General features: G+C 40.7%; 1 long non-coding RNA gene across 1 annotated transcript; it reads left to right on the plus strand.

Annotated features, from left to right (window-relative positions):
• Nucleotides 1-3,849: 3,849 nt before the first annotated feature.
• LOC111932340 (uncharacterized) lies at nucleotides 3,850-11,856 on the plus strand. Its single transcript, XR_002866100.2, has 3 exons — nucleotides 3,850-6,382; nucleotides 9,148-9,257; nucleotides 10,526-11,856. It is a non-coding gene; the product is annotated as an uncharacterized LOC111932340 (long non-coding RNA).
• Nucleotides 11,857-12,962: the final 1,106 nt, after the last annotated feature.

Consider the following 12,962-nt stretch of genomic DNA (forward strand, 5'->3'; position numbering starts at 1 on the left):
TGAAGTGCCGCATCAGCTGATGGTTTTTTAAAAAATACACATGCATCAAAAATTATACATCCACTTGTGTGGGCTGGACTTGGAATAAACTTGTCTAGTGGGAGGTTTACCTGGTCTAGGGGTAGGACTCATGGAATGATTTGGGTTAGGAGGGACCTTAAACCCCACCCCATCCCACCCCTGCCATGGTCAGGGACACCTTCCACTCTTCCAGATTGCACCAAACCCCACCCAACCTGGACACTTCCAGGTGTTCGCTTAAATTAATGTTTTATAACTGTATCAGCCCCTGTGCTCATTCAGAGACTTTTCTTATTTATCCAGTTGGACATCCTAAATTACTTTTATCGTAATGCTGGAGAAATAATTGTCTCACCTCTCTTAGGACATGCTGGAGGGTTTATTCTCCCCTTGCTATCTGAGCAGTTATAGTCATAAATCCTTGTGCATTGAGAACAGAATAGACATTATATGCCTAGAAAATTCTTATGATTTCTAAGCTATTATGCCCAAATCCTAATTAACCATTATTAAAAATAATGTGTCCTTTTTAGAACGTGAGATATAGCAGCACGATAAGATACGACGTGAAAATCCCAAATATCACAGTGTAATTTTGCTGCTTTGCTTTTCTTCTTTTATTAGAGATTTCCAGCATCCTGCTGCATTTCCATTCCAAGTGGCAAGATTCAATAGTATATATTTTGCAAACTGCCAAAACAGAGCCATTGGATTTAGTTTTCTAATAATCAAACAACCGTATAACGTGCCTGTACATGTCAGGGACAGAAGAAAGCAAATTTATACACAACACCGTGTATTTTGTGGATAGCGATAACCCACCCAAATCTAATTTAATCAAATATTTAAAGAGGTAATAATTAATTTTTAAAGAATTGAAGTGAACCGTAACTAGGAAGAAATGTTATTGTTTATTTTTAATGCCAGAACAGTATTCCTGATGCATTTTTAATATTTCATTAAGGCAGTAACTTTCATACTGTATTTTTTCCAGTTTTTGTTATCTCAGTAATACTTCTTTTCCTTGAACAAAGGTGAAACATTACAGGCAAACTTAAGTCTTGAACTGATGCAGTGTTTGAGGATCTTTTGTCATAACTAATTAAACACAACCAGAAGTATTTTTAAACAAGCTAAGACACAACACCTGGTTGAGAGCCAGGAGTGGGCTTCTTTTTTTACCTTGTGACAGTGTCCTTCCCATCAGATATAGCTTTCTATCCTCTCTTTTGAGCTATTATTCATAATCCTTACATTTTAGGAGAGGTATTTGCAAGCAGGGCTCTAAACCCCACCACTCTCTGTGCCCTCCAGAGCTCCAAACTGCTCTGTCTTGGTCTTTTGTTTCTTTTGATGAGGTGTCTCTCACATTTCCAGCCTTTTATACTCAAAACTGTGGAAGGCTGTTTATTGCACTCTGGCTCCAGCCCTAGTTAAAGGTGTGAACTACCAAAGTGGAAGGGAGCACATGCACATTAACACTGCTGTGGGAAACATCGCCTGACAGATGGATGCATGTTAAATGGATGTTGGAAGGAAGGTGTTTGCAATAAAAATCTTGAGTATGGCATCAGAGGAAGACCACACACAATTTTCCAGCTTTATGTCTGCAGTATATAGGGGGTCAAGCTTGTTGTAGTCCTCGTGTTCTTTTACTGTCACAGACTTTGCTGTGCTGCTCTCAACAACACTGACAAGAAGGTGAAGTATCAGGGTTCAAATGCCACATATGAGTAGTTCTATTTGAATCCATACGTACACAAAGACACATTTCTACTTGATATTTTTACAGCAATATCTCCCAAGAAGGGCAGTGGAGCTGGGGAAGCCTCTGGAGCACCAGAAGTGACTGGAGGTGGGGCTCAGCCTGAAGAAAAAGAGGATCAGAGGGGACCTTCTCACTCTCCACAACTCCCTGACAGGAGGGTGCAGCCAGGTGAGGCTTTGTCTCTCCTCCTCAGTATCAAGCAATAGGAGAAGAGGAACGACCTCAAGTTGCACTCAGGGAGGTTTAGATTGGGTACCATGAAAAGTTTCTTCACTGAAAGGGCTGTCCAGCCCTGGCACAGCTGCCCAGGGTGGTGGTGGAGTCCCCATCCCCAGAGGAGTTTAAAATATGTGTGAATGTGACAGCGAGGGACATGGTCTAATGGTGGGCCTGATAACCTTAAATATCTTTTTTGACCTAAGTGATTCAATGAAACATTAATAATTTTGCTTTTATTTTAAATACACAGCCATTTCCAGGAGTCAGGAGCCAGAGGATCTGAGAAGTTGTGGTAAAAAATTGTCAGTTCATTCAGTGAAAACGTGACAAAATGGTCTAAGGATAAGCTGAGTTTCTCCAGCTTCAGTTCAGGTTTGTGGAGGATGAAGGAGATGTTCTTAACATTGCGCAAATGCAGAACTGGGAATTTGACATGCAGATCTTCCCTTGTTTGTGAAAATATGTGTCTGAACAACCCTGAGAGCTGAAGCGTTGAAATCCTGGCTGAGAATATATATCCAGGATTAGGAACAGAGAACTTCAGTGGGAAAAGTCATCTGGGATTTCTTAGACATTCCTCTGGTTGGAAACTTGGCCATAAAAATTCTTCCTTTTTTGTCCCCAAGGCATTGTTGTCAGACACTTTGTACCTGAAGATTTTTCTTTCCCATTATTGAAGTTTTCCTAACCCAATGTGCAAGGACCTTGACTGGGAGCATGGTAGGGAAGAGGAGCTTTAGGCAAGAAGATGTCCCCTTATCTGAGATGAATCTGACGGATCCCTTAGCTGTTTCCCGTACAGAAAATAAGACTTTCCAAGCAGAGAATTGTATTGTCTATATTTTTGCTCTTTTCCCAAAATATTTTTGGCTAAACCATCTCCTTCCTACACAAGGAAATTTTTCACCCTCTACCTTAGATGAACTGGTTGTTTTTCTTTACGTATGGAGCTCTTTTTTGAACTGAGTTCATAACTCCTGTTTCTATTTGCTTTGCATTTTCAAATATCTAGTCCAGGAATCCTTTCACCTGAGATTACCAGGGGAAAAAAAAAATTCAAACACATGAATAACAGCTATGTACAGTTTACAACTTGTAGATTTGAATTTGTTTACATAAATTTGCAAATCTGAAAGGATCTGTGAGAAGAATGCAGGCAGGGGACACAACACGAGTCTCAGCTTATTTGTGTGCTCTAAATTTGCTTGGCTTTATGGAGACCTGCTTGTCCTTGTGCTATGACAATGGATGGTTTATAGGGTCTTAAAACATTGATGGAAAAGAGGAAAAATTCTTCCTTCAAAACTTTTGAGTTGGAGAGGAGCATTTGAAGCCACACTGCTGGAATATGAACATTCACACCCACGGTACCAATGGTACAAAAATCCTGTTTTCTCCCTCAGGCCCAGCTCCAGCAAGCACTTACACACATGCTTAACTTTATGCACACAAGAAATCCCATCAGTTTAATGGGATTATTCCCTTATGTGTAGTTACACACACGTAAGTGTTTGCAGGATTGGGGTCTATTTCTCTCGCAGTGATTTGAAACTTACGGTAGAAAATTCTGTGTGCAAACTTGGTGTTGCCTAATGGCCAAACATTAAAACTGAATTTTTCTGCTGAAATGCATGGGGCTGTGCCAGCTTGTCCTGTCCTTTTCTGTGTACGGTTTGAACTCTCTAAATGCAATACTTTTGTGACTATCACAGCAAAAAAGGGGATTGGAAAGATAACTAAGAACAAAAATCAAGAGTGGAAATTCTCCATGCCTAGAGGTTGCTCTATTCCAAATCTTGATTTAAAATTTGAATTTAATCTAGAAAATGAAATTAAAATTAAAATTAAAATTTGAATTTCGTTCAGATGTGTACAAAATATCCTCATCTAGAATGAAATAACCCGTAACTCTTTCTGCTCTGAAGAAAAGGTTTGCCTTTGAAATTTAATTTTGGAAGTCTACATGCACCCAAATTTATAGGAGAAAAGTATTTCCAGGGAAAAAAATGTGTATAAATCTGGATGCTCACACATGCAGGTAAACTTGCATGTACAGGATGAGCACTACAAAAAAAAAATAAAAAAAATCCACCAACCAAATTTTAAAAGAATAACTGAACTTATCCTTCCCTCTGACTTAGGGAGTTTACTTTTAATTTGAAATTCTGCAGCCAAGATATTATTTAAAAATTTAAGGCAAGTAACCATCTGCCATAAATGATAGAAATGGAATATAAATAAAATAGCGCTTGTAGTATTCCGATGGAAATCACACACCAATCGCTTCCACAGCCGAGGCAGCAGCAATACTTTCAGATGTCAGGAACAAAGGCAGAGAAGGGAGTTGCTTTGGCCAGGACATGTTTTGCTGTACATGGTGTAACTTGGCTGTCCTGAAAGACAATGTTATTAAGCAATTTAGGCTGGAGCGTCATTATGCCCCATGAAGAATTTAAGGAAGATCTTGACTTGAGCGTGCTGCAAGAGGAGTCCTGCTGTGCCATTTGGTACAAAAGGATAATCAGTCTTATGCCACTGGCACACTGGAACACCTAATGGGATATGCCAGGCATGGATGTTCAAGGTTTTATATAAGGTAACAGCTGCCTTGGTCAGGCAGTTAATTAAATGTGTTAATTTTCCATACAAGCAGCAGTAGTGACAACAGATCCAAGTGGGATTTTATGACATTTCGGGGTTCCCTTATGTGATCACAGCGATGGATCGCACCCACATCATCTTTCACATCCCTGCCTTCCCCCCTTGGACATGGGGAAATTTGGAAATTCACTCTCTGACTCCATGAATATTAGAGCAATGGTAATGCTCTGGTAGCACTTACTGCATATTGCCAGTTGTCCCAACTCCAGTCTTGAAAAGCTGTTTGGGCTTATTCCCACACTGATATTGGTTTAGTCAGAGATGCAGCAATTCATTTACAAGGCAAAAGTGCTTTTTATTTTCTCCCTCTATCTTACATTCCTTATTAGAAATGTTTAATGAGCAGATATGTAGCCTGGAAATAAAGCAGTGTGATATTTTTTAATAGATAGTGTGTTCTTCAGATGTAGAATTACAGAAAATTATCTTCTTGTTCTTGATAGTTTGGCTTGTACAACGTTGCAGGATGACAAATTCAACCTTTTCTGTGCATTATTACTTTCATAACATGATAATAACTCAAATGCATCAAGAAAGAGAAGGTAAATGGGGACAATTCGTGAAAAGGACTAGGAGAACATATTTAGAAGTAATGGTCTGACAAATATGCATACTGAATAATATAAATGAACTGAACAAGTTTCCTCCCCACCAACTGGATAATACAGTGTGAAGGAAAGTGGAAGAAATGCAAAATGCCAAGTTAGGCATGTGAGGACTGACCAAAAATGAGTCACACTCCCACGCTTTTGGCTCACAATTCGAAATATTTGTTTTTAGTTGATTGGGTAGCCACTAAAAGTATATGGTGAGCTTTGTTTGAATTTGATCTGTCACTTTTTTTTTGATGGGTGACAATGATTTTATGACATATGTCACATTGTGTCACATCACTCACAACACATCAAGTCACACTCTATCCCATCATTTCTGAAGGCAATAATGCCACTCAACACGACGTGACGTGACGAGATGTAACGCAACTCAGAGGCTGAAAAAACAACGGGAAACTTTGGTGGGTGTGACATGGGTCCCTGAAATTACCTTGGAATGAGCCTTGGGAAGATCCCAGGAGTTAAGTTTGCAAAGTGGGACAGCTGGGTGACTTCTGCCTTCGTGAAGGTGGGCTCTGAGTTACTCGGTGTAGAGAGGCAGTGAGTAGTTACTCTGTTCATGGTGGGAGTCTGTTGCTGGGCTTGGTGATAAAAGTGAGTTCTTCAAGAAAAAAAACTTGCTGGAAAGATGAGCCTTATGCCTGAAATGTGACAAGACTGGAACTGTCTCTGACCTGAAAGCCTGCATGTCTTTAAGTGTTTTAGAGCTTTTAAAATATCTGAAACCTCAGGGGATGTCCTAAGCATAAACATTACTTTAAGCCAGGATTTAGCTGGATGTGGTCTTCTAACATATTTCAAACAAAGATGGCTGCAATCTTTATGAGTTCTGCCCTGTTTTTCCAACAATTATCTCCTTTCCCGTGTTATCTCCTTTCCAGTGTTTGTGTTGTATATGGTGTCTTATCTGTTCTTATTGGCTGCAGCAAACTATATCCATGTGCACACAAAAAGGACCTTCATCTACATCAACAGCAGGATATTTCCATTTAAACACACCACTTAAGCACAAATTGTGAAATTCCCTCAATTTTTGAACACTTCACTGGAAGAGCCTGAATTCCTTATCTGACAGGATTGCACCAGAGAGGTTTTTCAGGTAGGTGAAACTTCTTTCATTGTGTGCATAACCAAAGATCAGGTTCTTGCTAATCCAAAGCTCAACATGGCTCATCAGCTCCACTGATCATCAGGTTTTCTTGCACTGTTTGGTCAGTGGAGCCTCTGAACACAGTTTATCTGCATATTGCAAAATCAGGGATGGAAGCCCCATCCATGGAAGTGTCCAAGGCCAGGTTAGATGGGGCTTGGAGCAACCTGAGATAGCAGAAGGTGTCCCAGCCCATGGAAGGGGGTTGGAATGAAATAGTCTCACTCCTAGGCTGGTGAGTACTGACATGATGTCCAGAAGAGTGCTTGTGGCTCTGAAGTCAAACAGAATGATGGACTTCGCTTTCTGAACTTTTGCACCACCCTCTTTTCTTGATTTCATGTTAATGAGCTTCTTGTATATCCTTTACTGTTCTTCAGGTCTGATTTTCCCCTTTAATTATCTTGGAAGTCATCCTTGATATCTGGAGTTTTCATTATGCTCCAGGGCAGACGAGAACTGAGCTGAGTAACACCCACCCCCCCTTTTCCTTGGTGACATTTTCCCATCAGAAAAAAAAAAAAAACCAACCCTGCAGTTCTCTTCAAAATGCTGCTAAGTAATTTACAGACTGAATAACTTGAGATTCTTCCACCTTTCCTGCACACACCGACGAGGAACTCGTGTAAATTCTCACTTTATTACCACACCTGTTAGAAATCACTGCTGCAACTTAGGTGTGAAAAAATGTGGCTGTCCTATACCTAGTCAGGAATCCATCCCAGGCTCGGTGTAAGTACATCACCACTGCTATAAAACAGACACAACTACTTTGGTGACATTCACTGTTACTGTACGTTGACAAGTTCCCATTTAATTTACTACATATGGTTCCACGTCTCCATAGCTACTCTCGTGAATTCATTATTCATTAAATAAGTGATGAATTTACTTAAATATTGCGGCCACATGGCCGACACAAATGCATTCTAATATTATTAACACGTTGCCAACTTGCAACTCTTCGAAGTCTGAGTAAATGTTTTGACAAGAAGAGGCAGCAAGAACAAATAAGTAGTAGCAGCCTAGATGAAGTTCAGCCATAGTTCTAACAGCTTTAAAGTCTTAACAGTGTTTTCACTGGGGCAGTACCAGATAAATTGCTCTTATGTGTGCATACAAGAGACTAAAATTCCTTTGAAAGTTTATAATTTCTCATGGGAAAACACAACATAAAAGTTACTTTTACTCATAGAAAAACAACACCATATTTTCCTGTCAACCTTTGCTGTTGGGAATTTCAAACTTTTTGCATTTTTTCCCTGTGATTCTTTGTCGACCCGAGGGACAGGCATTTACAACATAATTTACTTTCAGCGTGTCTCTGTAAATCATTGTAATACTATCTATGGCTAGTGGGGAAAAAAAAAAAGCAGCACTCTCCAGTTGGACTGACAAACCACTTTTCCAAAACTTCGGCAGCAAAGCAAAATCCCCCATTTCAGCAGGGAAGCACTGACACGTGAGATACACAAAAGAAATGTATTTTATGAGGGCTTTCATATGAATTTTTGTATTTAGAAGTTGTAATATTTATTGGGAAACATCTATTGGACTGTGTTTGCTTGCAGCAAAATATTCAGAATGTGTGGAGTATAAAACATGTCTTGGTGGGAGAATTCTGGTGCAAAAAGAAAACCGCTGATATTTCTTTTTTGGAAATGTCAGTGTATTTTTTCCTACTGTTCTTAAGGCCTGTTGTTGCCACTGTTGTTGTACAGGCTTAACAGTGTTGTCAGAGGTGAGGTGTTTTAAGCACAGGCTGCCATAAAAAAAGCTGGAAACCTGTAGAGCCTTTCAGCCTCACTTTTTGAGACTGCTGCTAATATCAAGGCTCATTCAGTTTTACATTAGAACTTGATGACTTGCACATTGGTTGAACCTTCACCTTTTACAACCTTAATGGGGATTTATTAGCTATTTCACAGTGTGTAAATTTGAATCTAGGTCAGATGAGGAAGAAAAATAGGGCAAATCTGGGCCTTAAGTATAACCTGCATATAATATATCAGGATAAAAAAAAAGGTGCAAAATTAAACAGATGATTAAAAGTGTCTAGAGCAGGCAGAGTTTGAAAAAAGAGCTTGATAAATTAGGGGTGTATGTAGGATTTTTTTTTTTTTTTTCCGAGTTCAAACTCAGGTGACTGGTGAAAGTCTGGTTTCCACACAAATTCAGCAGATTAAGGAGTTAAAATAGCTTGTTAACCTGTTTCTGCTAACTGCTAGCAAGAGGAAATGTAACACAGGTGTGTTTGATATTCACAAGATTAAAGCTTTTGTCTACCATCAAATGTTCACCACATTAAAGTGGTTTTAATGAGGTATTGGGAGATAATGAATGTACGGCTCTAATTCAGCGCAGCAGAGACAGCCTGCCCCTGCTCTGACCCCGCTGCAGCCAGGTACCCAAACCAACAGATTGGTCTCACTCTTACACCAAAAGATGTGTGCAGAATGGAGCAGCCACTACCTGCTGCTGTCCTGCCCTGCTGAAAATGCATCTGGTTCAGGTGCCTCGAATTACCTAGAGCCTGACAACAGGTATTGATGGTGTGGTGGCACTCATCCCTCACCAGCTCCTTCAGGAAGGTTGTCTGGAGGGAAAAAAAACACAGCTGGGTTTTAATAGTGTGTGTGCATGAGGTAGGCAAAAAATGGGTACAAATTAATACTGTTCATGTTATTAATGTTATCATTCGTTCTGGTACTTAGTGATGTTCAGCAAGTCAATAGCTGGAGTGAATAAAGGTTGGAAAGGTCTCTGTGGTTCATCCAGCCCTGTACTCCCTGCTCCATGGATCCAACCCTCCTGCTAAGCTAAGGTACGCTGCCTGTTTGCTTATTCTTAATAGAATAAGCTCCAAATAAAAATAAAATTAAGATCCTGAAAGGTTCTCCAAACCAGATTTATTTTGGCATGCATATGCAGGAAACTATGTACTGTAGCAAGTTTTAAATACTGTATTTGGACACTAATTCTCAACTGCCGTCATCAGTTTGCTGACAGCCATCTGCTTGGACCCTGCTCCTTCCTCCCGTTCAGCACCGTTAAAGTAAAATATTGACAGAAACAACTTCTGCAGCAAAAGTGGAAAAGTTAATAACATAACTGAAGTCACACAGGATTTTTCTCTAATGTTCTGGAGCTCTCCTACAATTTCGTTTTACTCATGCCTTAATTTAGAAGTGTCCCACCCCGGCTTAAAAATAGGCGTTTGTGTAGCCAGCTATCTATAGATGGCACAGGTTCCTGAGGAGAGATGTATCGCTGCAAGTGCCTCCTGTACAGTTCATGTGACTTCTTGTAATGAGTAATGCACATGCTCCTGGAGGAGCTGACACACCGGGCGGGATGTTGTCAGTCAGAGCTGGGAAAAGAAGTCATCACAGTAAGGTTGTCACCGTGGCTGCCAAAATCTGCTGCAACACGAGCAGCAGATTGGTGGAATTCAGATCTACCTGCAGAAACATTTTGAGCAGCGATGTAGGGAGCCGATGCAATCCTTTACATCGTTGCACAGTGCTGGCTTTGAGCTCCAGGGGGTACCTGGACATTTCCAGAATGATTCTCAGCCTCCCTGGGATGAGATTTTTTTTTTGTTCTGTACATGCCTTGTGATGATCCCCACATTAATGAGTCTGAGATGCTCCAGTTCAGCACAGAGCAGGCTCTACCTTCAGCTCTTTGTGTGAAATGTCATTAAAGCTCTTGCACAGGTCACAGGGCAATGCACAATAAAAGACTTTGCCACTAATTATTTCAAAAAGGAAAGTGGACGTGAGTTCATGTACACACACACATACACACACAGATATACATTCACATAAATAATTTATTTGTCATACCTATTTATAATACATGAATCTTTTATGTTTTATGATGATACCATCGCAGTTTTCAGATTTACATCTCTTATTAAATTCCCCACACAACAAAACACAGTACTATGGAAATATATAGCCCTACAAACTGATTCAAGGTTTCTAACCCAAGTGGTCTCACTGTCTGCAATATTCCTTTCTAAATTGTGCCATTACATCCCACAAATCGACTTGCAATGAAAGGTAGTTTCTCTTTATTCTCTTACAGCTTTGTGGGAGAAAGGAAGGCAGAATCTCACCCCTACAGAACAGCACAACAGTTTCCAGGCTGAACTCTCTAACATACACAATCTCCTCTGTGCTTCTGAACACACAGACCCACCAGCCCTGTGAGAAGATGAGTGTGTTTACCACGTTGAAGAAATCAGCAGTAGATTTAGTGGAGTGCCTTTGGGCAGGTGAGAAAAATTCTGAGAAATCCAGTTTCCAAGCAGGAAATTCGACGAGTGATGCAGAGATCGTGGCAGAAGCTGAAAACGGTGTGCATGCAAGGACAATGCCTCAGCATCACACTTAACACAAGAAAACGGGAACAATACATATTTTTAAGAGATGCTTTATATATTTGACCTCGTTTTGGTGGTTGTTTGTTTTTTTTCCCTGTAGAGGAAAAATGAATCAATCTGTTCACCACCCTGAGAGTGAGCACTGACTCCCACTCCTTGCCTGGTGCACAGCCCTCAGGTCAGTGTGTGGGTGAGGGAGGTGAGCCCCGAGCACTCTCCATGCTGGGCAGAATGATGAGAGGTTTCTTCTCCTCTCCTGTTCACCTCTGTCATCCTTGTTCTCACTTTGGGATCACCTCCTCAAAATTTGTTTGAAAGTCCTTCACCACAGTGCTCCAGGTGGTCAGCAACTCCAAATCCCTTTATAGACCCTGCAGCTCTGTCTGTCCTTACATCTCGTGTGAAACATGCAGCCAGAAGTCCCCACCCTGCACCACCTGAAGCCCCAAAGGAATTGTTTTCTTCTTTAAGCAGTTCTCTAGACTGAAAGGCGAGGGCTCACTGTGAAAATAGGTATGATTTTAAACAGCCTTTCACATTTCACAAGTGTGGTGAGGATGGCTTACCAGCCTCACCAGGCTACCTTGCAGCTTCTCTTTTATGGTCTGAAGCTGGAGGTGCTGATGCATCCTCAGAAAGCCACAGGCAGAAACCACACAAAGAGATTAAAGATGTGACAGGGAGAGGCAGGAGGAAATGCTCCTGCTCGTTTTCTTGTGTGTGTTCTTCTGAAGGTAAAGCCAGCAGGAACTCCAGCACAGGTCCATGAGTTTCCAGAACAACCTTTGGAAGTTTCTGTCTGTTTTCCAAAGGAAAAAAGCACCAGCAGACCCAAAGCATGGAAAAATACTCAGCAGAATCAAGCATGACGGGAAAACTTCACAAAGACATTGCTGTTGCTTTACTCAACCATTTTCTCCTCCTCTCCATCTACAAGGCAGAGGTACAAGAGACCCAACACCTCTGTGCACATTGGTGGAAGGCTGTAATATTTTTCTCAATTAAAATCCCTGGAAAATGTGGTAACATTTAACTCCACATGTTAAAGAAGGTTCTTTCTAGTTCAGTTCTCACTGGCTCCGTCTGCTTCCGTGCTGTGCAGCTCCTTGTGACTTTTTTCCAAGTTCAGCCATTTAGAACATTTAGATATTTCAGAGACATTTAAAACACTGGGATATTTTAGAAGTCACAGCGATTTCTGAGACATCTTGGACCATAGATGGCATTTGTTAGTTTGAGGGGAACTATTTATTTTAATTTGCAAAGAAATGTAGGACCAGTGATCAAAAGTGATCCAAATCCATTCGTGATGTGACAAGTGGCAAACGATTTTTTCTTTTGTAGTATCTTCAATGCAAATGAGTGTAAAGTTCCTGAATATTTGACATGAGGATGTATTTATTAAAGTGTTAATAGCACAAAAGAGCATTGTTATATCAGGGAGACACATTATTAAAAAGTTTATAGCAAACAAACAAGCTTTCAGAGCTGGATTAGAAACCTGATTTATCTGCATTGTTTTAAATAAAACAATGAAGAGATAAAGTAGCAAGTGAATATCAAATAGAAGTGTTCAAGGCCAGGTTGGATGGGACCTGTTCTAGCAGAAGTTGTTGGAACAACAATGGTCTTTAAGGTGCATCCCATACCAAACAGTTCTCAGATTTTAGGATTTTGTCACACATTTGGGATAATAAAAGGAAAAAAAAATATCTTGGGCATCTAATAGACAAGTTAGAATATGAAAAATCTTGTTGCCTGCTGTGGTGTGGTGATATCAGGGAGACTTGGACTCTCTGGTGTGCATCAGAGCTGCTCCAGGGGGCATCAGTCAGTGTCCAGAGCAGCCAAAGCTTGCTGAGGGGATATCTCATTGCAAACCTCTGGCCACGAGTCCAATCCAAAACCTGGGAAAGAAGAAGAAAATCGCTGAAGGTCTTTGCTATATATACATCCTGGGGAAGAGGAGCACCTAACACAAACTGCTGCCTGGTTTGGCGTCTCTGCTGCCAGCATTTGTGTCAGCTGAGCCTTCCAAGTGACAGCTGACGTCACCAGAGAACCTAAGAGATTTCCACCAGAAAAGTGTCACAGGAGAGAACATCTATTTTCCCAGGAAACCCAGTCCCTCTCCCTCAC

This window comes from Cyanistes caeruleus, chromosome 7 (genome assembly GCF_971803275.1).
Source record: "Cyanistes caeruleus chromosome 7, bCyaCae1.hap1.1, whole genome shotgun sequence".
Taxonomy (NCBI): domain Eukaryota; kingdom Metazoa; phylum Chordata; class Aves; order Passeriformes; family Paridae; genus Cyanistes; species Cyanistes caeruleus.